Raw genomic sequence first — 24,580 nt, 5'->3', positions numbered from 1 at the left:
TCCGAAGCCCCTGGTCATTTCAGTAAACCTGAAAGCCTCCTCCCTTCTTTGACGAAAATCATTATCGGCCCGAATATACTCGTCCATCTTCTGGAGCAGCTTCTCCAAAGTTTGAGGAGGCTTCCTAGCAAAGTACTGAGCTGAAGGTCCTGGCCGAAGCCCCTTGATCATGGCCTCAATGACAATTTCGTTGGGCACTGTTGGTGCCTGTGCCCTTAAACGCAAGAACCTCCGGACATACGCCTGAAGGTATTCTTCGTGATCCTGGGTGCACTGGAATAGAGCTTGAGCAGTGACTGGCTTCGTCTGAAACCCTTGGAAGCTGGTTAACAACAAGTCCTTCAGCTTTTGCCATGAAGTGATCGTTCCTGGTCGAAGGGAGGAATACCAGGTTTGAGCAACACTCCTGACAGCCATGACAAAAGATTTGGCCATGACTGCAGCATTGCCACCATAGGAAGATACTGTTGCTTCATAGCTCATCAAAAACTGCTTCGGGTCTGAGTGGCCGTCGAATATGGGAAGCTGAGGCGGCTTGTAGGACGGAGGCCAAGGTGTAGCCTGCAGCTCAGCGGACAGAGGAGAAGCATCATCAAAAACAAAATTCCCATGATGGAAATTGTCATACCAGTCATCTTCGTTGAGGAAACCCTCCTGATGAAGGTCTTGATGCTGAGGCCTTTGGTGTTGCTCATCCTGAGTAAGATGACGAACTTCTTCAGAGGCTTCGTCTATCTGCCTTTGCAGTTCAGCTAGCCTGGCTATCTTTTCCTTCTTCCTCTGCACCTGTTGATGGAGCATCTCCATGTCTCTGATTTCTTGGTCTATCTCATCCTCTGGCGGTGTCGGGCTGACAGCCTTCCTTTTCTGGCTTCGGGCCTCCCGAAGGGAGACAGTCTCCTGATTGTGGTCCAGCGGTTGCAGAGCTGCAGCCCCAGTTGCTGAAGCTTTCTTCGGCGCCATAGTGAAGGTTTATGATCGCCGAAGGTGTTCAAAAAACTCAAAGAGTGGAAGTGAGTTCACCGGAGGTGGGCGCCAATGTTGGGGACTTGTTCTCAAATGCTATGAGTTAAGAACAATGCAACACAGAAAATGTTAATCGGCAAAATCCTTCGTCCTTCGAAGCATTATTTCCCTTAGGATATAATGATTTTCGGACGAAGGTTACGAAGGGCGTACCTTCATCAACACAGTATTTAATAACGAAGAATGAATCATAAGGAATATGAAGGGTAACATAGATAATTATATATTATTATCAACTTATTTTTGCATTATCATTATGAAGAAACAGAAATGACATCGAATTACAAATGTACCTTCAGCTTGGAAGGAGATGAAAGTACAGGTGTGACGTAAAAGCAAATGCCAAATCAGCGTGAACAGTACGGGGGTACTGTTCACCAATTTATAGGCACGGGACATAGCCCATACAAAATTACATTCATGCCCTTTACATTTGATAATAATTCTATAGTAATCCACCGAGGTCTGAATAGCCTTTTCATCTTTAAGTCGGTTTCATTTTCTGCTACCACGCCGAAGCTTTCCCGCTCACATCTTCGGCGCTGTATCAACCTTCGTATTATTTTGGGCTTCTCCTACTGTGAAACCGACTCGAGTCCGAAGATACCTGTTCAAATACTGTTAAATCCTGTTTTTGAGGACCTCCGTAAGCCGAAGGCCCCCAACAGATATGACTAAAACACAAGGGCATATAGAGTCTTCAACAAATCCACTGGATTAGTTGAGGTTTCTTGTGACATTGTGTTTGATGAGACTAATGGCTCCCAAGTGGAGCAAGTTGATCTTGATGAATTAGATGATGAAGAGGCTCCGTGCGTCGCGCTAAGGAACATGTCCATTGGGGATGTGTGTCCTAAGGAATCTGAAGAGCCTACACAAGCACAAGATCAACCATCATCTTCCAACCAAGCTTCTTCACCCTCTCAAGATGAAGATCAAGCTCAAAATGATGAAGATGAAGATCAAGAGGATGAGCCACCTCAAGAGGAGGACAATGATCAAGGGGGAGATGATAATGATAAAGACAAGGAAGATGAACAAGAAATTCAGGGTCAAAGACCGCCACACCCAAGAGTCCACCAAGCAATTCAACGAGATCACCCCGTCAATTCCATCCTTGGTGACATTCATAAGGGGGTAACCACTAGATCTCGAGTTGCATATTTTTGTGAGCATTACTCTTTTGTGTCCTCTATTGAGCCATACAGGGTGGAGGAGGCACTAAGAGATCCGGATTGGGTGCTGGCTATGCAAGAGGAACTCAACAACTTCACGAGGAATGAGGTATGGCATTTAGTTCCACGTCCTAATCAAAATGTTGTAGGTACCAAATTGGTATTCCACAACAAGCAAGATGAGCATGGTGTGGTGACAAGGAACAAAGCCCGACTTGTGGCCAAAGGTTATTCACAAGTCGAAGGTTTAGATTTTGATGAAACTTATGCACCCGTAGCTAGGCTTGAGTCAATTCGTATATTACTTGCCTATGCTAATTACCATGGCTTTAAGCTCTATCAAATGGACGTGAAAAGTGCCTTCCTCAATGGACCCATCAAGGAAGAGGTCTATGTTGAGCAACCTCCCGGCTTTGAAGATAGTGAGTACCCTAATCATGTTTATAAACTCTCAAAGGCGCTTTATGGGCTCAAGCAAGCCCCAAGAGCATGGTATGAATGTCTAAGAGATTTTCTTATCACTAATGGCTTCAAAGTCAGAAAAGCCGATCCTACACTCTTTACTAAAATTGTTGCAAAATATTTGTTTGTATGCCAAATTTATGTTGATGATATTATATTTGGGTCTACTAACAAATCAACTTGTGAAGAGTTTAGTAGGATCATGATTCAAAAATTTGAGATGTCTATGATGGGGGAGTTGAAGTACTTCCTAGGATTTCAAATCAAGCAACTCCAAGAGGGCACCTTCATCTGTCAAACAAAGTACATTCAATATATACTTAAGAAGTTTGGAATAAAGGATGGCAAACCCATCAAGACACCCATGGGAACAAATGGGCATCTCGACCTCGACATGGGAGGTAAATCCATAGATCAAAAGGTATACTGGTCGATGATAGGATCTTTACTCTACTTATGCGCATCTCGACCGGATATTATGCTTTCTGTATGCATGTGTGCAAGATTTTAGGCTGATCCTAAGAAAGTTCACCTTAGGGCCATGAAGAGAATCATGATATATTTAGTTTACACTCCTAAGTTTGGGCTTTGGTACCCCAAGGGATCCATTTTTGATTTAATAGGATATTCCGATGCCGATTGGGCAGGGTGTAAAAGTGATAGAAAGAGCACATCAGGGACTTGTCAGTTTCTGGGAAGATCCCTGGTGTCTTGGGCTTCAAAGAAACAAAACTCACTAGCTCTTTCCACCATCGAAGCCGAGTACATTGCCGCAGGCCATTGTTGTGCGCAATTACTTTGGATGAGGCAAATCCTCAGGGACTTGGCTACAAATTGAGCAAAGTCCCTCTCCTATGTGACAATGAGAGTGCAATCCGCATGGCGGATAATCCCATTGAACATAGCCGCACTAAGCACATAGACATTCGGTATCACTTTCTGAGAGATCACCAACAAAGGGGGATATCGAAATAGCTTATGTAAACACTAAGAATCAATTAGCCGATATCTTTACCAAGCCATTAATTAAGAAAACCTTTAGCAAACTTAGGAATGAGCTAAATATACTTGATTCTCGGAATTTTGAGTGAAACATTGCACACATAGCTTATTTATATACCCTTGATCATCTCTTTCATATGGGACTAATGTGTTTTCAAGTATATTCCTGTCCTTAGTCTTATATTGAAAGGGAAATGGAGTCTTCGGCAAAGAATAAGGCTTCCGCTCCACAACTCTGACGGTATCATCTACCCTTTGTCGTTGTTACTCCACTCTCAATTGGTATAATCTTTCACTCTTATTCACTTGTACCAATAGGGAGAAAATTCTAAAGAGCTCCAACGTTCTCCGTTTTTGGCGATTAATGCCAAAGGGGGAGAAAATATTAAGCCCAAATCAAAAGGACCGCACCACCACCATTTCAAAAAAATTCAAAATAAAGTTTTAATTGGTATTTCTCAAATCGATATTCCTCGAGAAATAATATCTCAATAAGTATCTAATATCAATTGGTATCCATGCTAAAATTTCAAATTGATATCTGTATTAAAAACCCTCTTGAAAGCTAAGAGGAGAATTTCATTCAGGGGGAGTTTTGTTTAGTCAAAGGAAAAACATTTGAAACTAGGGGAGAAATTTCAAATCTTGAAAATGCTTCTTGCAATCTTGTTCATATACCTTTGACTATTTGCAAAAACACTTTGAAATGATTTTCCAAAAGAATTTGCAAAAACAAAACACGTGGTGCAAAGGTGGTCCAAAATGTTAAGTAAAAGAAAAGCAATCCATTCATATCTAGTAAGATTATCAATTGGTTTGATTCAAATTAACCTATGCACTTACCATATGCAAACTAGTTCAATTCTGCACTTTATATATTTGTTTTGGTTTGCGTTGGCATCAATCACCAAAAAGGGGGAGATTGAAAGGGAAATAGGGTTAACCTTTTCCTATAATTAATTTTGGTGGTTGATCGTCAACACAAACACATAGACTAATTAGTTTGCTGAGTATTCATGTATTACAGGTGCATAAAGGTTCAACACAAACCAATAAATATTCAAGTTAGGGATCAATTCAAAGGAGCAAAAAAAGAACCAAAGTGTGTTGGGTCTGGCGCACCGGACAGTGTCCGGTGCACCAGGCCCGTATAGGGTTGAACCAGCCACTCTCTGGTTTCTGCCAGCGCGCTCCGCTGTAATTCACCGGACTGTCCGGTGTGCCACCGGGCTGTCCGGTGAGCCAGCGGGCAACGGCTATCCAGCGTGCAACGGTCGATTCTTACAGCGTGAACAATGTAACACAGTACCGCGGCAGAAGTCAGAGCAGCGAGTCAGAGGGGCACCAGACTGTCCGGTGTCGCAAGAGGACAAAGCCCCCAACGGTCGACCTGACTCTAGACCCTAACGGTTGGGTGATGTGGTGGCGCACCGGACTTTCCGGTGCGCCCATCGCAGCAGCTTCCCAACGGCTACCTTGGTGGTTGAGGGCTATAAATACCCCCAACCACCACAACTCCAAGCATCCAAGTTTTATGAAGTTCACATTCAATACAAGAGCTCTAGCATTCACTCCAAGACACAATACAAGAGATCAAATCCTCTCCGAGTCCCAAATTCACTCCAAACACTTAGTGCCTTGTGAGAGAGAGATTTTTGTGTTCATTTGATTTCTTGTCGCTTGGATTGCCTTTCTCCTTTTCCCATTCTTATTCTCAAGTGCTTTGTAAGCGAGCCAAGAGACACCAAGTGTGTGGTGGTCCTTGCAGGGTCTTAGTGACCCGTGAGATTAAGGAAGAAGGCTCACTCGGTCTAAGTGACCGTTTGAGAGAGGGAAAGGGTTGGAATAGACATGGTCTTTGTGACCTCCTCAACAGGGACTAGGTTCTTTGGAACCGAACCTCAGTAAAACAAATCACCGTGTTCACCCGCTTGATTTTCATTCGATTTGTTTTCCCCCTCTCTCTCGAACTTGTTATTTGTTCTAACGCTAACCCCGGCTTGTAGTTTGTGTTTAAAGTTGTAAATTTTTTATTACGCCTATTCACCCCTCCTCTAGGCGACTTTCATGATGGAGCCAGCGGATTCATCCTTGTCTTCCTTGTGCTTCTCGCCGGATATCTTGGTCTCCTTTGACAGAGTCTTGCTTTCATTCTTCTTCCCCAAAGATCCGGGCTTTTCCCTGGTGATCAACTCCTTTTTGGCGTGTTCTCCCAACATCAATTCGAGTTGTTAGACTGTAATGAAGAACCGAGCTCTAATATCAATTGAAAGTCACCTAGAGGGGGGGTGAATAGGCAAAACCTATAAATTATAAACTTTGAACACAAACTTCACCTGGGGTTAGGATTAGAAACAAATTATAATGAATAAGGAGTGAGGAAGAGAGTTCTCTTTTGCTATGAGTTGCTTAATCAATGCAGATGACTTTGAGAGCTAACTCAAAAGATTGTTTGCAAGAGAACTTTGAGAAAGGGGAGAGGAAGAAGCAAATCATATGGTGAAGATCAACACAAATGAACACAACGATTTGTTTCTCGATGTTCGGTTCCAATGAAGCTACTCCCCGTTGAGGAGGCCACGGAGGCCGGGTCTTTTTCAATCCTTTCCCTCTCTCAAACGATCATTTTGACCGGATGAGTGCTTCTTCTTAATATCAAGGATCACTAAGACCCCACAAGAACCACCAATCAACAAATGAAAGTTACTAGAGAGTTTAGAAGGAGGTGAAGAAAGCACGATTAAAACCAAGCAACAAGAGCAACAAATGAAACACGAGTCACACTCTCTCAAGTCACCAATCACTAATGATCACTTGTCTTAATTGTGGCACTTGTAGAGATTGGACGTTTTGAATGCGCCTTGGAATGGATTGCTAGCTCTTGTATTGAGTGTGTATGAGTAGAATGTTTGGGTGTATTGAATGGAGGTGGTTGGGGTTGTATTTATAGCCACCAACCACTTCCTAGTTGTTGCCCTTGTTCTGCCAACCACGGATGGTCCGTGCCCCTTGTCCGGACGGTCTGCCCCTGCACATCAGCGGCTGAAATCGCAACGGTCAAGAGTAACAGCTATATCAACGGCTATAGTGCATTGAATGCGTCATCAGATGTCAGATAAAGCAGTTATGGACGGTCCGGTCGTGCACTTCGGACAGTCCGCGAGGACGCTAAAAATGCATTTTACCGAACTCGTCACCTTCGGGTTTTTCTGGTTTTCAACGACCGGACGGTCCGCGCTTGGTCCCGGACGGTGCTCACTCCTTCGGACAGTCCGTAGTGTTAACACGTGCTTTTGCAGTGTTCCTATCCAAAGCTCACTATAACACCCTGAATTTGGAGGTATAAATTTCTTTCTAAATATCTACCAAATTGAGGTGTTACTCTTGTCTCTCTCTCTGTTGTCTCTCTCCCTCATTTTCTTTTGGCTAGAATTAAGTTAATTAGGAGATGGATTAACTATTTATTTTGTCAAAACAATGTGAGTCATGAAATGTTGCATCATGCTGAGCTTAAAATATTATTTGAATTGTTGCATATGTTTGAATTGGTTTGCATTTGAATATTGGTTTGAAATTGAATTGAAAACCCTAGAGAAAATAAAAAGAAAAGAATTTAGAAAATCCCTGGAAAAAGAAAAGGCCATTTCGGCCCAAGTCAGCCCAGCCAGCCCAGGCGGTCCCCGCCTGTCGGTGCCCTCTCGCACCCGCTCATTCTTCCCCTCTCCCTCTTGCTGCCTAGTGGGGCCGACCTATAGGCGCCGAACCGTCCGCGCTCATGGCCGCTCTCGCTCGCTGCTCGGTGGGACCTCCCTGTCATCATTTGACCGCACGTTTGTTGTCCACCCTCGCTGGTGCGCGGACCCTGCCTGTCAGCCACTTCCATCTTCCCTAATCTCCCGCCCGCATTCTCTGTCATGGACGCGCCCACGACCGCGTGTTTTCCGACCACGACCTCTGCGCTCGAGCCCTCTTCTGCAGCCCACGCCCACTCACTCACTCCCCTCGCTCAGTTGCGCCCTCAGCCGAGCACCCTCGCCCTCTCTCTCGCTCTGCGCACACCCGTGGAACTCCGCCGAAGGATCGCCGCCGTTCCGTGACTGTCGTCGCGTGTCCGTCGTGTCCGTTGCCTCGGTGAGCTTTGCCCCTTCACAGGCAACGCGGGACACCTCTTGGTTGGCCCCCAACCTCTCTAATTCGCCCGGTCCGTGCTCACCGGCGTCTTCCCCGTGCAGCCGAAGCCCGCCGCTGTCGACCCGAGCCATCCCTGCGTCCCTGCTGTTTCCCTGGTGCTCCAGAGTTTCCTCTTGAGGTGAGCAACCGCCCCGTGTCCCTATTTCTCTTTTTGTCACCCTAGTTTTCACGCGATTGCTCGTCGGAGCAAATCCACGCAGCCGTTGGGCCGCTCCGCCTCGTTTTGCGCTCTCTGGTGCCTCCGCGCCGGTGTTGTGCCCACGGTTGAGTCTGCCGTGTCGCCCTGAGTGCGCCCGAGTCCTTCCCCAACCCCCTAGAGCCTTGTCTTGGTCATGCCCTCACCTCCAATGAGACCTCGCCGTGGGGACGAGCGGCACCGCCGCACTCAAGACCGGCTGCCCTGACCTTGCTGGCCATTGGATCCCGGACGTCCATCCGAGATCTGGTGGTCTAGGTTTAATTAGGACCGATCTAATCTCAGCCGCCCGTTGTAGATCTGGCCGCTTATATCTCCCCCTCACCTGTGCCCTGCCGCTGGGCCCGGTCTGTCAGTCCTACCTCGGGTCACTGGCGCCCCGAGCCCACCTATCAGCGCTCATCGCGCGCTCGTCTGCGAGATCTAATCTGGGCCGTTGATCGGAGATCGGACAGTCAGTATAGCCTCGTACCCCTTCGCGTGGTAAAGTTGCTAAAGACACCCTCGGTTTTCCGAGAATCAACCCGCCGTCCTTAGGTTTTGCGCGCAGGCCCCTGGATTCCTATAAACAGACCCCCGTCCTTTTAAATAATCACAGATTTGGACCTAATTTTGTATTTCAAACTTCAAAACCTGTTTATTTCATATCTTTTTCATATGAACTCCAAATTTAGTGATTCAAATTGCAAAATGTTAATAGGAATATTCTCTATTCAAATAAATTATGTTCATCCTCTGTCTATGCATTATAATTTTATGCCTAGGCTATAGGTTAATTTATGTGATAATTTAATTGTTTAATAAGATAAATAAAAGGAAAATCCTAGTGGTAAATGGATATTTAATCTTGTGAGATTAATAATATGTAGTATATGAATTTATCCCTGATTTAACTTTATGTCTCATTAAAATGGATAGAATCAGATTATGTAATCATGGAGATAGACAACACTCAGAGAATAGCAAACTACTAAATGTGATTAGTTCACCCGATACCCTAAACTCCCTTTTGAGTTCATACTTTTCCTTTGAGTTGTGTTCCATTCTTTGTACATGATTGGTGTGTTGTTCATTTGTCGTTTTCTAACTGTATTGAATGTATGATCGCTTTATTTAGATGACGAGGAGCCCGTGGTTCCTGAGCGTGTTGCCGAAGATCTTCCTGAGCAACAACCTGGTGAAGGCAAGTGTCCTCTGACCTATTATGTCCTACATACTTTATAGTTCACTGTCCCACATTGCATTACTGAAACCTAAGGATCAACTAGTTTGTATTTACCCTATCCTTGTTTATCTTTTGGGTTATCATGGTTAGCTTTATGCTATTGCTTTACTTTAATCAAAGAACATGATGTGAATACTTATGATACGATGATGTTATCCCGATGATGATCTTGTGATACTTTAGGGGACTCAGGCTGTTTCCTGAGTACCTCTCCGTAAGGACCTTTTCGTGGAGTGATCACCCAGGATAACAGTGCAACCATGAGGGTGGAATGGGACGCCCTTAGCTGATTAATTAGAGGAACCAGAGGTGTAGTTGGCTTCGCCGTAGGGCCGTCAATGGGGTCTGGGCACAGTACTTGCTCCGCCGAGGCTGGTTGCAGAGGTTCTTTGATTTGGTTTTGTTAGTCACCCTTCCTTTGGGGAGAGGTACTATGTTTATCAAACCGAAGAAACCTAACGGACGAATATGACCTCAGGGAAATCTTTGTAAAGGCTACATAGTGAGACCCTACTAGGCCACCTTAGCAGTGATCAATGGAGAGTCATGATCTCCGGGCAGAATGGGAATCACGACTTGTGGGTAAAGTGTGCGACATCTGCAGAGTGTTAGAAACTGGTATATCAGTCCTGCTCATGGTTATGAGCGGCCTTGGGATCCTCTTTGATTAGAAGAACTTTGGATACTTTAATGATGATGATTAATGATGATGGTTACAATTATGATCTCTGGTATTTCTTCTTGGAGGGAGTATATTTGGGTAATAACTGTGTTTATTACTAAAATTTGGCTCTACTATTAGTAATAAATACTTGACCAACTAAAAGCAACTGCTTAACCTTAACTCCACATAGAGCTAGTCCACTTTAGCCAAACATGACATTTGCTGAGTACGTTGATGTGTACCCACCCTTGCTTTAAAAACCACCCCACCCTAGGTTGTCTCCACTGTACTCAATGCTCAGGAGGAGATGCTAGCAACATGGAGGACTTTGAGGAGTTCTAGGACTACGACGAGTTCTAGTTATCTTAGTGGCGAACCCCTAGTCAGCTGCCTATGAAGGCCTTATATTCTACGTTTCGTATTCCGCACTTTGATTAGGTTAATGACTATGTTATAGACTCTATGGATGTCTTGGACATATTGATGTAATAAAGTACCTTTCTGCTATTTACTTTGAGCAATGTGTGATGATTTCCAATTATATAATCACTGTGTACGTGAGTTTCTGATCCTGGCACGTACATGGTTCGCATTTGGTTTACCTTCCAAAACTGGGTGCGACACTCACCCTGGTGTCACAGACTGTCCGCCATAAGGGGCCGGACGGTCTGCGCACAGGTGAATTTCCAAAAAGTTTCTCCTGTCTGGAATAATCTACAGTATTCTGGATAGTCGACTTAGAATTATTGTAGATGAACTTATGTCCCTATGAAATTATCAACTAGGCAAACTAGTTAGTCCATGAGATTTGTGATGGGCGTCAAACACCAAAATCGATTATAGGAAATGGTTGAGGCCATTTCCCTTTCAACCCTTTATGCCACCAATATCAATCTTACCATGAACTTGAGTTGATGTGGCATTTGAGTGGATTCTTCCCAAAGCATCATATAAGTTTGTACCCTCCACAAACTTAGGAGATTTCCACCCCTTGTACTCCACACATGGGTTTACCTTTGATGAGTTTTAGCCAAACACTCTTCCATGGTTGTTTATTCTGGGCTTGTACTTGGAATCAACTCTCCTTGATCCATCATTATTGGAGCATGCCTTCTTGATGATATGCTTAGCTCAACCTTTCAATACACTTTATTTATCATGGTTAGTCAAACAAGTATTCATCTCAAGTTCTGAACATCTTTTACATGTCATGCTTGTGGATGAGCTAGAATAAAGATTTGTTGCCAAGGAGAAGGTGGTGTTCTCGAGAGTGTCGAGTTGCTCTTCTAGTTCTTGATAATGAACTTTCAAACATGATAAGTTTGCCTTAAGTGTATCTTTGGCACTCTCAAGATCAACTATGGAGAATTTAGTATGGGAAATTTCAATGTCTTTTTTCTCCATGGTAGTCTTAAGTAAAGATAGTTCCTTAGTCAATGCTTCCACCATCTCATCCTTGCCCACAATCAACTCTTGAAGCTCTAGGTTTCTTTCCTTTTCAAGGATAAGCAATTCCTCTTGAGCCTTAAGGGTTTTTTCTTCTATCTAGCTTCTCCATAAGCTTGGTTATTATATATACCCATTTAAACCAAATTCTTCAATCATTTTGTTTCTGAGGCTATGTTCATTAACATTAATAATAGTTGCGCTAGATGAAGTCACCATGTCTATCTTTGCCATGAGATAGGGGGTGTAGTAGTCCTCATCATTGGATATGTTGGCCAAGAGTCACTCGGTTGATGATGGATTTTGAATGGCTATGTTTGTCACTCCTTCCTTCTCAGAACTTGAGTTGTCATCGTCGGAGTCTCATTCTTCAGCAATGTGAGCTTGACCACATATATTCTTCTTATAGTAGCCTTTGGTATTCTCTCCTTTCTTGAACTTGTCCCATTTGAACTCTTTATTTCCCTCTTGATTTTTCTTATTTGGGCAATCTGCTATGAAGTGACCTATTTTGCCACATTCATATCATGGTCTCTTCTTTGATACTTATCACCTCCTCTGATAAGTTTCTTGAAGCGTTTAATGAACGTAGCTGCATTATCTTGATAGTCATCACTTGAGCTCTCAATTACTTTCTTGAGCGTGTGAACTTCGCTTTCTTCCTTAGTCACTACTGTTTTCTTGGTATGATCTTGTTCATGTGCAACCAAGGCATTTAAATACCTTGTCTTGGTTGGCGCTTTTTTGGACTCATGTTGTTGAATTTTGGTAAAGAGTTGATGAGACGTCATTGCCTCAAAGTCATCACAACCTCTGATCATTCTTACAAGGCCCTTCTCCTTGTAGGCTCTCATAAAACGTCTTGTGACTTTTGAATCACTCTAATCATCACTTCCAAGAACTCTGATCTTGTTAATTAAGACAATCAATATATCAAATAAATATTAGAGTGATTCTCCCTTAAACCAATCATACCTTGCGAGTTCACTTTCCAATTACCCAATTCTATATCTCGTGGCTTTTGGATCACCTTCATGTGACATTTTTAGAATATCCCAAATGACCTTTACATCTTTCACATCCTTGGACCTTTCAATATTCATCTACACGTAGGCTTCCCTTGATGATGTTTACATCTTGTGCATTTCGATGTAAGTCTTGCATCATTTCAAGCGTCATCTCTTCGCCTTCCGTGGGTTTACACACACCTACATTCACAATCTCCTAAAGACTAGAACGTACTCCAATTAGGCAAGGCTTCATCTTATTGGCCCACTCGTTATAATTCAACTCATTTAGAGTTGGAAGTTTTCCATGTGGCGTCGAAGAGAAGTTAGGAACAAAGTTGTGGGAATAATCAAATTGAACTCAATGATACTTGTTACCCTTAGAGAAAGTCTCAACTGATGATTCTTTAGTATTTATATTGACTTTCTTTATTACCTTTGACACAAAGAGCTCAACCAAGTCATCATTGTACTCCAATTTCTTCTTCTCTTTATCTTTTGCTTGTTCTTCTTTGGTTGTTTTCTTGGCTTCTTCTTCTTCTTCAAGCCTCTTTATCGCCTCATCCACCTTCATCATGAAGAACATCCTTTCAGCGATCTTCATGGAAAGGTCAAGTACCTTGGGATCGATTTCTTCATTGAATGATGAGGTTGAGGTGACCTCACCTTTCTCAAGGATGGGCATGTTCTCTTTACTTGGTCCCCCTCGACATGATCTATTTCCTCACGCGGTTAAACGCTAATTGCAAAGATTAGGCTCTGATACCAATTGAATGTAGCCTAGAGGGGGTGAATAGGCTACACCTAAAAATTTCAACAAAAACTAGAAATAAACTAAGAAGAACCGGTTCAACCAGTGCAAGCCAGTTCAACCCCTACCCTAGGTGGTTCAGCTGCTCTGAACCAGTTCAATTATTTATATCAACAATAAAACAAAGTTATCTCAAGGATGAACAACTTAGCCTTTGACTTGTGATGTCCTTGATATTCCTAAGATGTGAGTGTAGTAGATATGACAGGAGGCACTATTCAAAACCTACACACGAGAAGTTATGCACCAATCTTTGCACGCAATAGTGAGAATGTGAACAAGTATGAACCACCATGAGCTTAGGAGATTAGAGCCTTCATTCCCACAATGTTTATAGGCTACAAGATCAGAATAAATATATGAAGAAATAATATAGTGTGTAAATCACCTATGGATCTCAATAGTAGACTAGAGGAATAAGAAACCTAACAAAGATGTAAACTAATGGCAACTGGAGAGATAAGCTGGCTTGATGAGCCTCCCCTTATTTATTGGGCTACTCCACATTCTCAGCTTGCCCCTAGGTAATTAGAATCAAACCACTTAACCCTGAGGGCGTTATGGTCAACCTCAAGATATGTAGATTCAATAGTTGTGGGTCTATCATGAGATATCTTTGTCTTGACAAGGGCTCCTCGATTCCATCGCATGTCATCTCTAGTTCCCACCACAACTTCACCTGAGTTTTGAGGTCTAAACCTTGAAACCATCTACCTAGTGGTTTTGAGGCCCAAATCATCAAACCTCTCATGAGTAGAATATCTGATATGCTCCCTCCACGATCTTGACATGTGTCACCACTAAAACTTGACCATACAATCACTATGTTCTTCAGTACCTCCACTTGACTTGGTATACTACTGTCTTCACTTAGTCAACATGGTCTACTCTTTCATGTGCTCTTGTACTTGTTAATGTCCTCGAGTGTTAGACACCCATGGTCAGTCCTCCAGCTTCTTTGGTCCCTCAGTCCAAGCCTAGAGTTAACCCTTCACCACTTGAAGTTGATCAATATGAACACGCATGACCTTTACCTTCGTCATTGACCACTGCCTTTGTGCTCCACACTTTTGCACCAAAATCCAAGAAATATATTGCACACACCATAACTCACACTAAGGTTAGACATTAAACTAAAGCTAATGATCCTTTTGACAATCACTCATCACATTTGAACACTATGGGCATATATTAACCACATGTTCTTAGGAAGGGCCAAATAAAGTACCAAAAGTTAGATTTCAAGCCAAATATGCATGTTTAAAAACTAAAGGAAATAATGAATAAAACACAACTTTTTAGGGCCAAGGTTATTATTCATGTCATATCGACACACTCTGAAGAGCCTACTAAGGTGTTGGTACCGAACACTGACATGGGATAGTTGTACTGAAGCGTCCCGATCCTTTGGGACTCAAATGTGATACAATTACTAGTCCCAGGAGGCTAGTAAACACATTCCTTACTTCAAATAGTACAGAGTTTAGATAAAGGTTATTACAATACCGGGGTACAAGCTCAAGAGAGCCAAAATAAGAAGCGCAGTAGGAAAATATACTAGCCCAAGCCACAGGTAGAACTGGGTGCAGACACAACCCTCTCAATCAGGCATAGCAGAAAAGAAGTCTTCTGCTGCTGAAAAACATAAATAAATCTAGGTGAATACACTAGGTATTCCGCAAGCCCACCCCGCTCCCGTAAAGAGAAAGAGACCTATATCATACATGCTTTATTTGGGTGGAGTTGAGGTCACTCATCATTTTCTTAGAGAAAGACAGTTGCTGTAAGGTTTTTCCCAAAGACTTAAAAGTAACAAAATACTCAACCACCACTGAGCTTCCAGCTCCCGTGGCCTTGTTTTCTTTCTCAGCACCCACTTACCCACACATTTCCCTGTTCATGGAACTTATAGAGAAATCTCTAATTGTCATACCATACCAGACTCATCCATACCAGTGGACACGGACTATTCGAATAGGTTTCAACTCTGCGCAGAGGGGTACACTTTACCCACTAGCCCGGTTTCTGCGATCTCACCGTCGCGAGACCCGAATGCCGGATCTCTTTCCTTCCTCGTACGTCCTAACCTTAACGGTTATCCGGAAGTAGTCAGGCCACCACCATGTCCAAACCGGACAAAACTTTCCCCCTCCTTATCCTCTCGGTGCTCCCCAGCCTTCATAACCCTGGGGTTGGACCGCACGAGTTCGGATTGAGTGACTGCCCACACAGTCTCGAGTGGTTGTACTATTAAGGAGTACAAGTAGTGAAAATGACAAGTCGGTCCTTATACGAGGGGACAATCCTTCTGCTCACGCCTAAACCAGCTGAGCCAACACCTTAGGCCCTCCCCTAAACCAGGGAGTCCTTGATCATCCCACTCCAAAGGTGATGAGGGTGAGTACCCTTCATCGCATAACCTTTTAAAAAGAGACTTTATTTGAAGAAACACATTGCCCTTTTTACCAATCCACATTTCGTATTCAGAATATATATGTCAATGCGGGCCATCTCTCACTTACAATGCAATTATCCCACCCTGAACACCCGGCCTAGGCAGTGGTAGAAAGAATAGGTAATTTATGCATCAAGGAAAGGGTGGACTTGCCTTCGTCGAAGTTTTCCTGGCACAAGAGATTTATCTCGGAGGGGTCGGGTTCTTGCCCTTCTTCCAGAGCTATAAGTTTCGGAGGATCGGATCCCTCTTCCGCTAATCAAACACAGATAATAACAATACATCAATCATGGTGACATTAGTGGGGGTGTGCCATTTCTTATATCTCATTATTTTGGTGCCCTATAATTTATTTGGACTATTTTTGGTACATAAAATATCAGCATATAAGTATATATATGAAATGGGGAAAAGAAATGGGAAAAGAAAAAGAAAAAGGGAATTCCAGCTAGCTGGGCCGGGGGGGATTTCGGCCCACCCAGGCGCAAGCGCGCGCGGGGGCGCGCTTGCGGCCCAGCTGCGGTCCACGGGCGGGGAGACGACGCGGGTGCTTGGGAGCGACGGCGTCACTGCGGGCCCACACGTCAGCGAGAGCGGAGGGGGGGGGCGGCGCCACGGTCTGACGGCGCGGGTGAACCGGTCGTCTGCGGGTGAATCGGTGGTCCACAGGGATGTGGCTTAGCACGGGCAGGGGCTGGCGATCCTAGGGGTAGGCTTAATTTGGCTAGAGGGGGCCGAGAGGGGGCTGTCCGTGGGGATGTGGCGGAGCTCCGCGGCGGGGATCGCCGCCGGTGGTCTTTGGGCGAGGGACTGGGGCGGGGAAGTGGTGCTTTGAGTTCGCGGCATTGTGAGGAAGCTGCTCGGTTGACTTAATCGCTCGCTAGACCAACGGAGAGGGAGAGAGAAGAGGGGGAAGAACTCACCGGAGAGGGGGAAGATGGCGGCGCTTCGCGAATTGCGCTCGGGCGAGGGGATGAGGGTAGTGGCCGAGGCCGGTGCGGGGAAGGAGGTGCCCGGGGCGACCTTTTTATAGGCGCCCGAGGGGAGGGGAGTGGCGGAGCTCGACGGGCGCCGGTGAGGTGCACAACGCCGGCATTAATGCCGCACAGCGACGCCGATGAGACTCCACGGCGGGGCGGTACTGGGCAAGGACGTTGGTCAAGCGGTGAGGACGGGGCGGTGCCGAATTCTTCCTGTGCGACGAGGGGACGGCGATGGAGGGGACGACGGTGAGGGGGCGGTGGTGCGTCGTACGCGAGGAAGATGACGCGACTGATAGGTGGGGCCGGTCTGCCAGTGAGGGGGAGCGCGCGAGCGAAAGGGGCTGGCATGTGGGGCTGGCTCGTCAGCGAGAGAGAGTGAGGGGAGCGCGTGTGTGGCTTAGCGCGCGCGAGCGGCTGGCTAATGGGTCGAAGGGGAAATGCGCGGGCGTGGGGGAGGGGGAAGGCGGCCGCGACATGGGCCAGAATTGGCCCAGCAGGGGGGAGAAGAGCTTTTTCTTTTTCTTTTTAATAACTCATTTCCATTTTTGTTTCTTTTCTTTTTGAACAAATCATTTAGTGGATAATCTAGGTGTCGGAAAATAAAATCTAAGTGAGGTGCTTGTGATCAAACAAAGTGTATGCATATGATGGGAAAAATCTAAGGGAGTTTTGGGATAGAAGATAAGAAGGGGGGAGATTACGGTTCCAAACCTGGGTTAGAATTTTGGGATGTTACAAACCTACCCCACTTAAAGGAATCTCGCCCTCGAGATTCAGACGGGGCTCGAGAAAAGGTAAGGGTATTCCTTCCTCAGAGAGTCCTCACTTTTCCAAGTGGCTTCCTCTTCTCCATCTCTGCTCCACTGAACCTTACAGAGTCTCACTTCTGAGTTGCGGGTCCTTCGGACTGCTGAGTCGAGAATCTTCACTGGCTTTTCTTGGTACTAGAGATCCTTTTGAATCTGAATTGCCTCTGCCTCGATGTGGTTTTCTGGTACTTGTAGGCATTTGCGGAGCTGAGACACATGAAACACATTGTGAATATCTGACATAGATTCTGGTAGCTCAAGGCGGTATGCTGCGGGTCCCACTCGGCTAATGACGGGGTAGGGGCCGACGAAACGTGGTGCTAGCTTTCCTTTCATTTGGAACCTTTTGACACCACGCATCGGGGAGACCTTGAGATAAACTAAATCTCCTTCCTCAAATCTGAGTTCTCTTCGTCTATTGTCTGCGTAACTCTTCTGTCGACTCTGAGCTTCAAGTAACCTCTTGCGGATCAAGGCAACTTTCTCTTCGGCTTCTTTAACAAAGTTGGGTCCTTCTAGTGTCATTTCCCCTACATTGGACCAAATTAGGGGAGTCTGGCATTTTCTTCCATACAGTGCTTCGAATGGTGACATTTTGATGCTGGCCTGATGGCTGTTGTTGTATGAGAATTCGGCGTACGGCAAATTGGACTCCCAATCCCTGTCGAATGTTAACACACAGGCTCTTAGTAAATCTTCGAGGATCTTGTTGACTCTTTCCGTTTGACCATCTGACTGGGGGTGATAAGCGGTGTTGAAATCTAACTTGGTGCCCATTGCTTGCTGGAGGCCTTTCCAAAATTTTGAGGTGAACTGTGTTCCTCTGTCTGACACTATCTTCTACAGAATGCCATGGAGCCTTACTATCTCCTTAAGGTATATTCGGGCAAGGGCGGCTCCTCCAAAAGTGTTTTTTACTGGAACGAAGTGGGCCACCTTGGTGAGACGATCGATTATTACCCAGATAGAATCATTCCCTTTCTGCGTTCGGGGTAGTCCGGTTACGAAATCCATGCCTATTTCTTCCCACTTCCATTCAGGTACTGGGAGGGGTTGCAGCAGGCCTGCAGGCTTCTGATGTTCGGCCTTTGTTTGCTGGCAGGTGTCACACCGGGCCACATACTGTGCTATTTCCTTCTTCATCCCTTTCCACCAGTATATGGTTTTGAGGTCCAGGTACATCTTGATGGTTCCTAGGTGGATGGAGTAAGCTGAGTTGTGGGCTTCATTGAGTAGGACTTTCCGTGCCTCTCCCATTGGTACACACAGACGGTTCTTGAACCAAAGCACTCCTTGTTCATCTGTCCTAAGATCCGGAAGTTGCTCCTTGCGAGCTCTTTCCATAAGTCTGGTTGTCTCTGCGTCCAGGCGTTGAGCCTTGCATATGAGATCTTTTAGCATTGGTTTGACTTCCAGGCTACCGTTGTCTCCCAGACATGCATTTAGCTGAGCTGATTCTTTCTTCCAATCTTCTAAAAAGTTGGTCCCCTTAATCCCGAAAGGTTTTCGGCTGAGGGCGTCTGCTACCACGTTGGCCTTCCCGGGGTGGTAGTGGATTTCGAGGTCATAATCCTTGATCAATTCAAGCCATCTTCTTTGACGGAGGTTGAGATCCGGCTGAGTGAAGATGTACTTCAGACTCTTGTGATCGGTGAAGATGTGGCATTTGTTCCCAATCAGATAGTGCCTCCATATTTTCAGGGCATGTACTATGGCTGCCAACTCCAAGTCGTGGGTGGGGTAGTTCTGCTCGTGTGGCTTGAGTAGGTGGGATGCATAGGCGATAACTTTCTCATTTTGCATCAAGACACACCCTAAGCCTTGTCTTGAAGCATCACAGAAGATGACGAAATCCTGGTGTATATCTAGTAGTGTCAAAACGGGCGCGGTTGTAAGCTTTTCCTTGATGATCTGGAAACTTTCCTCACATTTTGGAGTCCATACAAACTTATTGTCCTTTTTGAGAAGTTCGGTCATAGGTTTCGCTATGCTGGAGAATCCTTTGATAAAACGGCGGTAATACCCAGCCATTCCCAGAAAGCTTTGTACTTCACTGACGTTGGATGGCTGTTTCCATTTAGAAACGGCTTCCACCTTGGATGGGTCCACCTCTATCCCTTCTGCAGTCAAGATATGCCCCAGTAAGGCTATCGTTTCTAACCAGAACTCACACTTGCTGAGCTTAGCATAAAGTTGATGTGCCCTGAGTCTTTCGAGGATGATTCGAAGGTGGCACTCATGGTCCTTGCGATTCTTGGAATAGATGAGGATGTCGTCGATGAAGACTACGACAAACTTATCCAATTCTTCCATAAATACCTTATTCATGAGGTTCATGAAAAAGGCGGGTGCGTTTGTTAGCCCAACCGGCATCACTCTGAATTCATATTGCCCGTATCTGGTGACGAATGCAGTCTTCTGGATGTCTGCTTCCTTGATCCTCAGTTGGTGATATCCTGACCTGAGGTCTATCTTGGAGAAGTATTTGGCTCCCTGCAGCTGGTCGAAGAGGTCATCGATCCGAGGGAGAGGGTACTTATTCTTGATTGTAACTTCGTTCAATGACCGATAATCAATACACATTCTCATACTTCCATCCTTTTTGGTAACGAAAAGGATGGGTGCTCCCGAGGGAGACGAACTAGGACGGATGTACCGTTTTTGTTGCAGCTCTGCAATCTGGAGTTTTAATTCTGCTAACTCTGTGGGGGCCATGCAGTATGGTCTCTTTGCGATGGGCGCAGTGCCAGGAATGAGATCTATATAGAACTCCACTCCTCTTTCTGGTGGCATTCCAGGCAACTCTTCCGGAAATACATCCACAAACTCTTCGATTACGGACATGTTTTTGGCTGCCAGATTAAACATCATTGGATCGTTGGCGGGCGGCTGGGCTTGACAGGAAACTGCTTTTCCTTGGCAATCGGTGAGAAGGACGGTCTTACTTGCGCAGCTGATGATACCCTTGTGCTTAGTTTGCCAATCCATTCCTAGGATCACATCAATCCCTTGGGATGGCAAGACGGTTAAGTCTGCCAGGAACACTACCCCACTAAAGAGAATTCTGACTTGGGAGCACCTGAGTTGGCATAGGAGGTCTGATCCCGGGGTTCGGGTGACCAAAGGGATAGCTAGGGGCGTAGAGGGGATGCCATGCTTTTCCACAAACTTAGTGGCTATAAATGAATGGGATGCTCCTGAATCAAAAAGCACAGTAGCGGGAGTAAATTCAACAAGGAACTCACCGAGCACTACTCCCGGAGCTTGCTAGGCTTCTTGAGCATCGACGTGGTTGACTCGTGCTCTGCCCTGGTACTGAGTCCTGCTCTGCTGACTGTTGGAAGGAGGTGCCTTGGAGGTAGGTGCCAAGGGAATCTTGGGGCCATTCACCGAGTTGGAGTAGGTAGGTCCGGGTGCCTTCAACTAGGGGCAGTTATTCTTGAAGTGACTGGGGTCTCCGCAGTGCCAACAGGCATTTGCTGGCGGTTGGTTGCTTGCAACGGAGGGTGCCTGAAGGGAGCTCTGACTCTGCTGACTGTAGCGCGATGGAGTGGGTCCAGATGGTTTATTGAAGCTTGGTCCCATGGGTGGAAGCCCAAAGGGTCGAGCTCTCTGGTGACGTTCTTGCTGTTGAGCTCGGAGAACTTGGAATTTCCTCTTGAGGTGCCCTTTTTCTTCCTCTTTTGCCCTTTCCACTTGGATGGCTTTGTTGGAGAGGTGAGAAAAGTTGAGGAAGTCTTGGCTGGCGAGGATGGTCTTAAGCTCGGGTCTTAGTCCTTTCAGAAAACAGGCCATCTTCCTGGACTCGGTGCTGACATCGTCAGGCGCGTAACGGGCCAACTCTGTGAACTTGTGCACATACTCACTGACTGTTCTCCCGCCTTGAGTTAGCTCCCGGAATTCATCCTCCTGAATGTTGAACTATCCCCTGGGGTACATGGTGCTCAAGGAAGGCTGTTTCAAATTCTGCCCAGGTAGCATCTCTGACGGCCTCACTGAAGGTGTCCCACCATGCTAAAGCCATTCCTAAAAGCTGATGAGCAGCCAGTTGGACACGCTGATTTTCAGGGCATCCGATGGCTTCTAGCTTCCTCTTGATCGTGCGAAGCCAGTCATCTGCATCAAGGGGATTTCTGGACCCCACGAACGTGGGAGGCTTGAGTCTCAAAAATTCTCCCATCCTGTCCTGTGGCCTTCCACCACCTGGGCGCTGGTTTTCCAGACTTCTAGTGAGGACTTCAATGAGTCGGGTTTGATTGGCTAGAACTTGGGCTAGGTCTAGTGGTAGATCCAGAGGTGCGGGAAGGTGGGTTTCACTCCCTTCTCCGCCAGCTTCTCCTTCGGCTCTCAGAAGAAAACCTGCTCCAATCCCGGAGGCGGTAGGCGTGGTTTTATTCGAAGCCATCTGCCATGGGAAGAGAGTCACTAACATGCACATGCCATTTTTTAACTAGTTATTTTATTCATTACATCAGGCCATTACATAATACAGCACACAACTACCATAAGCTCATTACATGTGAGTGCTATCTAGGGTACTCCTGAACTCCTTCTCTAAAGTGTCCCCAAATTCCTTGAGAAGGTCATCAAGGCTGGCTAGGGACATCTCCTCGGTGTCGGACGAGTTCCTTAACCCGGTAGGGGGTAGGGTTGGAGGGGCTTCTTCCTTCTGCTCAGTCTGACATCCTTGGCTTTTGGTCTTCTTGCGGATTTTTCTTGCGGGGGCGAGCTTCTTCAGTTTCTTGTCGTAATCCATCTTTAGGGTGCGGTAGGCCTCACGGGTATTGGTTTCCTCACCTTCTGCTATTACGAGGCTCTCTTGGAGGGACACCTTTTCCCTTGAAAGTTCCCTGACTTTTTGCTCCAGGCTTTCCACCCGGGAGGTTAGGTGGGTGCAGTGGAGGGTGAGGTCATCATATTGGTTATCAAGGGTGTGAAGGTATCCAGCCATGTAGACGATGGTGGGATCATCCTCAATAGGATCTCCTCCTGACAGGGCCTGAAGTCTTTTCCTCCAGGTGGGGGTATTCTTGTTGCTGGGTGGAAAGTAGCGAAGGGGGGTTTCAAAGATCACCTTGTTGTAGTTCTGGCATAGTTGTCGGAGGGCTGTTCGGGAAACATTCTGGCAAGTATCTGGAAAGCGGTATCCGGTAAAAGTGACTTGGAAAGAAGGATGGTTCGAATAGTTTCGGCTTTCTCCCAGGTAGACTGCCATAGAGCATTTCTCCATTCCGCTCTCGAGATACTCCTTCCAGACGTATTCCGGTTTCTTGCAGATTCCCATGCGAAGCGCACAGCTTCGCAACAGATGTGGGAACCCTTCCACCTCTGAGCAGTAGGATGTCCTAATGGCCAGAGAGTCTTCCATCTGGAATAGGAAAAGAAGGGTCTATTAAAATCGGGGAAGAGGAGAGAAGACTTTTCTTGGGGTAAGAGGTATTTTCTTTTTAGGGCAAGTTTTAGGGTCAGGGCTGCGACCTACGGCCAGTCCTATGGGCTCTGATACCACCTGAAGCGTCCCGATCCTTTGGGACTCAAATGTGATACAATTACTAGTCCTAGGAGGCTAGTAAACACATTCCTTACTTCAAATAGTACAGAGTTTAGATAAACGTTATTACAATACCGGGGTACAAGCTCAAGAGAGCCAAAATAAGAAGCGCAGTAGGAAAATATACTAGCCCAAGCCACAGACAGAACTGGGTGCAGACACAGCCCTCTCAATCAAGCATAGCAGAAAAGAAGTCTTCTGCTGCTGAAAAACATAAATATATCTGGGTGAATACACTAGGTATTCCGCAAGCCCACCCCGCTCCCGTAAAGAGAAAGAGACCTATATCATACATGCTTTATTTGGGTGGAGTTGAGGTCACTCATCATTTTCTTAGAGAAAGGCAGTTGCTGTAAGGTTTTTCCCAAAGACTTAAAAGTAACAAAATACTCAACCACCACTGAGCTTCCCGCTCCCGTGGCCTTGTTTTCTTTCTCAGCACCCACTTACCCACACATTTCCCTGTTCATGGAACTTATAAAGAAATCTCTAATTGTCATACCATACCAGACTCGTCCATACCAGTGGACACGGACTATTCGAATAGGTTTCAACTCTGCGCAGAGGGGTACACTTTACCCACTAGCCCGGTTTCTGCGATCTCACCGTCGCGAGACCCGAATGCCGGATCTCTTTCCTTCCTCATACGTCCTAACCTTAACGGTTATCCGGAAGGAGTCAGGCCACCACCATGTCCAAACCGGACAAAACTTTCCCCCTCCTTATCCTCCCGGTGCTCCCCAGCCTTCATAACCCTGGGGTTGGACCGCACGAGTTCGGATTGAGTGACTGCCCACACAGTCTCGAGTGGTTGTACTATTAAGGAGTACAGGTAGTGAAAATGACAAGCCGGTCCTTATACGAGGGGACAATCCTTCTGCTCATGCCTAAACCAGCTGAGCCAACACCTTAGGTCCTCCCCTAAACCAGGGAGTCCTTGATCATCCCACTCCCAAGGTGATGAGGGTGAGTACCCTTCATCGCATAACCTTTTAAAAAGAGACTTTATTTGAAGAAACACATTGCCCTTTTCCCAATCCACATTTCGTATTCAGAATATATATGTCAATGCGGGCCATCTCTCACTCACAATGCAATTATCCCACCCTGAACTCCCGGCCTAGGCAGTGGTAGAAAGAATAGGTAATTTATGCATCAAGGGAAGGGTGGACTTGCCTTCGTCGAAGTTTTCCTGGCACAAGAGATTTATCTCGGAGGGGTCGGGTTCTTGCCCTTCTTCCGGAGCTATAAGTTCCGGAGGATCGGATCCCTCTTCCGCTAATCAAACACAGATAATAACAATGCATCAATCATGGTGACATTAGTGGGGGTGTGCCATTTCTTATATCTCATTATTTTGGTGTCCTATAAGTTATTTGGACTATTTTTGGTACATAAAATATCAGCATATAAGTATATATATGAAAATGGGGAAAAGAAATGGGAAAAGAAAAAGAAAAAGGGAATTCCAGCTAGCTGGGCCGGGGGGGGATTTCGGCCCACCCGGGCGCGAGCGCGCGCGCGCTTGCGGCCCAGCTGTGGTCCACGGGCGGGGAGACGACGCGGGTGCGTGGGAG

This window comes from Zea mays, chromosome 2 (genome assembly GCF_902167145.1).
Source record: "Zea mays cultivar B73 chromosome 2, Zm-B73-REFERENCE-NAM-5.0, whole genome shotgun sequence".
In the NCBI taxonomy this organism is placed as follows: domain Eukaryota; kingdom Viridiplantae; phylum Streptophyta; class Magnoliopsida; order Poales; family Poaceae; genus Zea; species Zea mays.
Note: the sequence above shows the minus strand (reverse complement) of the source record.